Below are 3,851 nucleotides of genomic sequence, written 5' to 3' on the forward strand. Positions count from 1 at the left end.
TTTATTGTAGTGTAAATATTATTTTTTAATAATAAAATAAATTTTTTGGAAAAAAAAAAAAAAAAAAAAAAAAACATATACAATGCAAAACAAATATATCAACTCCAAAACAGCTATAGTATAATCCTTCACATTGGTAACCTGATTGGAGGGGATGATGGTATTGAACCCTGAGCTGTAGTCTATAAACAACAGACTGACATAAGTGCTTTTATTATCCAAGTGGTCCAGTGCAGAGTGGATAGCCAGCGAGATCGCATCCTCTGTTGACCTGTTGTGATGGTAGGCAAACTGCAATGGGTCAAGGTTCTTGTTGAAGTAGGAGTTGATAAGCACCATAACCAACCTCTCAAAGCACTTCATCACTACAGACGTTAGTGCTACTGGTCAATAGTAATTTATGTATTAAACATCTGGATTAGCTTTGTGAAGTTTTGATGGTTTACCTACAGTGGGTGATAGATTATTATCAGCTGGTGAAATGTGGCTACATATATATGTGTCTCAACATCCTTCCTGGGTCTCCCCGTCCCCTTCACCATAATTGCAAACCTTATCCAAAATTATCAAGATTTGCGTAGGGTGGTCCCCTGTCCCTTATCCAGTAATAATGAGTCCTCAGGTGCTAAAAGTTGAATTACAGTGCATTGGCGGCATGGTGGTGCAGCGGTAGAGTTGCTGCTTTAATGCCCCTGTCCCACTTAGGACACCTGAACGGAAACCTCTGGAGACTTTGCACCCCACCCAAGTTTCTGTGCGGTTCCCGGAGGGTGCAGGTGGTTGCCGGAGGTTGCAGGTAGTGGAAGCAGGTAGGGAGACTGACAAAAACTTCCGGGAACCACACGGAAACATTGGGTGGGGCCCAAAGTCTCCAGAGGTTTCCGTTCAGGTTTCCTAAGTGGGACAGGGCATTACAGTGCTTGCAGGATCAGAGACCCAAGTTCATTCCTGACTACGGGTGCTGTCTGTACAGAGTATGCACGTTCTTCGCGTGACTTGTGTGGGCTTTGTCCGAGATCTTCGGTTTCCTCCCACACTCGAAAGATGTGCAGGTTTGTAGGTTAATTGGCTTGTTATAAGTGTAAATTGTTCCTAGTAGGATTATGTTAATGTGTGGGGACCACTGGTCGGTGCAGACTCAGCGGGCCGAAGGGCCTGTTTCTGCACTATGTCTCTAAATTTAAAAAAACTCAAAATATCAATATGCATTCTGTTGGCTGATGGTGCAAGATACTAATACAGGTCCAACATCAATTTTCCGGCACCCTTGGTTCCAGAGCCTTGCTGTCTTATCCATTTAGCTGGACCAACAGAGGTCACAAGCTCCGAGAGGAGTCGGTCGGTACTGGCATGGACTGCCTAGGCCACCGGGCTGCCAAGATACCACGGAGTTGGCCTTGGAAGTCAGCTGTGGAAACGTATCTGCCGACTCTGGCCAGACCCGAAATCCAGCGGCACCAGGGGAGAAATTTGACGCACCACACAGCCGCACAAGTCCCGATGGGGTCGAGATCGGCCACCTCACCCGATCTGGGCACCACATTTTTGGCGGTATTATGGAGGGAATTTCAAGAGCGTTCTCGTAATTTTGTCCAGATTAAAGGAGGTGCCGGATCACCAGTTGCCGGAAGATCTGTGGTGGATCTGGACAACAATAGTATGATTAATTACACTTACCATACTGACTACAAACCATGAGAGTGGTTGAACACGATGGCGATATTTAATTTGGCTTCACAGGGTCACTGATTTCCTATTATTTTATTTAGCATATACTGTACAGTGTTTAGTAATCAGCAATGTTTTGGTGACTCTGAGGTATGATGACAAGGAATGAAGAATAAAAGCTGAGCAGGAGAATGATTGACTAAAGCTGAAAAGTGTACTGATTGCTCAGTAAATGCTCTTTATCGATGAGGTCATCCATAATCTAATAAACACTAAAGTAGGATCGCAAATGAAGTATCTGGCATTTTAGACGATGCTACCATTTGTCTGGATAGGATTTGTTGCATTTCTTTCTCCGCGTTAGGTTTAGAATATTTGGGTGAAGCATTGGAAGGATCGAATTGGTCATATTTTTAACAAATTGCATTTCTGGAAGATTGAAGAATTGCCCACAGAACATTTATTGCTCAGCAGCATAAGTTTAGTTTAGTTTAGTTTCGAGATACAACATGTAAACAGGCCCTTCGGCCCACTGAATCCACACTGACCAGCGATCCCTGCACACTAACACCATCCTACACAAACGAGGGACAATTTTACATTTTATACCAAGCCAATTAACCATATAACATATAACCATATAATAATTACAGCACAGAAACAGGCCATCTCGACCCTTCTAGTCCGTGCCGAACACGTATTCTCCCCTAGTCCCATACACCTGCGCTCAGACCATAACCTTCCATTCCCTTCCCGTCCATATAACTATCCAATTTATTTTTAAATTATAAAAACAAACCTGCCTCCACCACCTTCACTGGAAGCTCATTCCACACAGCCACCACTCTCTGAGTAAAGAAGTTCCCCCTCATGTTACCCCTAAACTTCAGTCCCTTAATTCTCAAGTCATGTTCCCTTGTTTGAATCTTCCCTACTCTCAGTGGGAAAAGCTTATCCACATCAACAAAATAGTCAACAAAATAGAGAGAGTACAGAGGAGATTTACTAGAATGTTGCCTGGGTTTCAGCAACTAAGTTACAGAGAAAGGTTGAACAAGTTAGGGCTTTATTCTTTGGAGCGCAGAAGGTTAAGGGGGGACTTGATAGAGGTTTTTAAAATGATGAGAGGGATAGACAGAGTTGACGTGGAAAAGCTTGGAAAAGTGGTAGCTGTGTGGAATGAGTTTCCAGTGAAGGTGGTGGAGGCAGGTTCGTTTTTATCATTTAAAAATAAATTGGATAGTTATATGGATGGGAAGGGAATGGAAGGTTCAAGAGTCAATTTAATTGTCATTTGGACCCCTGGAGGTCCAAACGAAATGCCGTTTCTGCAGCCATACATTACACACAAATAGACCCCAGACACAACATAATTACATTTTACATAAACATCCATCACATAGCTGTGATGGAAGGCCAAAAAAAACTTATCTCTCCACTGCACTCTCCCCCCCCCCCGATGTCAGAGTCAAAGTCAAAGCCCCCGGCTGGCGATGGCGATTGTCCCGCGGCCATTGAAGCCACGCCGGGTGGTGCGAGGTCGCACACCGGGTCTTGGTGTTGGAGCCCCCGGTGTGCGCTCGCAAAGTCCCGCGGCCATTCCAGCCGCGCGGGGCAGTGGTGTTAGGCCCCGCTCCAGGAGCTCTTCAACCCCGCAACTCGGGCGGGAGAATTCGCCGTTGCAGGAGCCCCGAAAAGCGGTCTCCCTCCAGGGATCCGCGGGCTCCCGGTGCCGCCGTCCGCAGACCCGCAGTAGCAGCCTCCGACTCAGCAGCAGCAGCGGCATCGGCAGCAGCAGCAGCAGCAGCAGCAGCGGCAGCAGCAGCAGCAGCGCTCCTCCACCGCTCCACCCGCTGCGGTCTTGGCCAGCTCCGCGATGGCAACGGTGAGTCGGCACCAGAGTCCCCGGCTTCTTCCCGTTGGAGGCCGCTCCTCGTTGCGGCCCCAACGACAACGGAAACCCGACGAGAAAAGGTCGGGTCTCCAGTGCAGGGAGAGATTCAAAAGTTTCCCCCCCCCTCCCACCCCACCACCATCCCCCCACACACACACCCCAACATAAAATAACAAAAACTACATAAAAACACAGACAAAAAAATAATAAAACGCGGACAGGCTGCAGAGGCCGCTGCTGACCAGAGTCGTGCCGCCTACCGGTTATGGTCTGAGCGCAGGTATATGGG

This window comes from Leucoraja erinacea, chromosome 46, assembly GCF_028641065.1.
Source record: "Leucoraja erinacea ecotype New England chromosome 46, Leri_hhj_1, whole genome shotgun sequence".
NCBI classification, from domain to species: Eukaryota; Metazoa; Chordata; class Chondrichthyes; order Rajiformes; family Rajidae; genus Leucoraja; species Leucoraja erinaceus.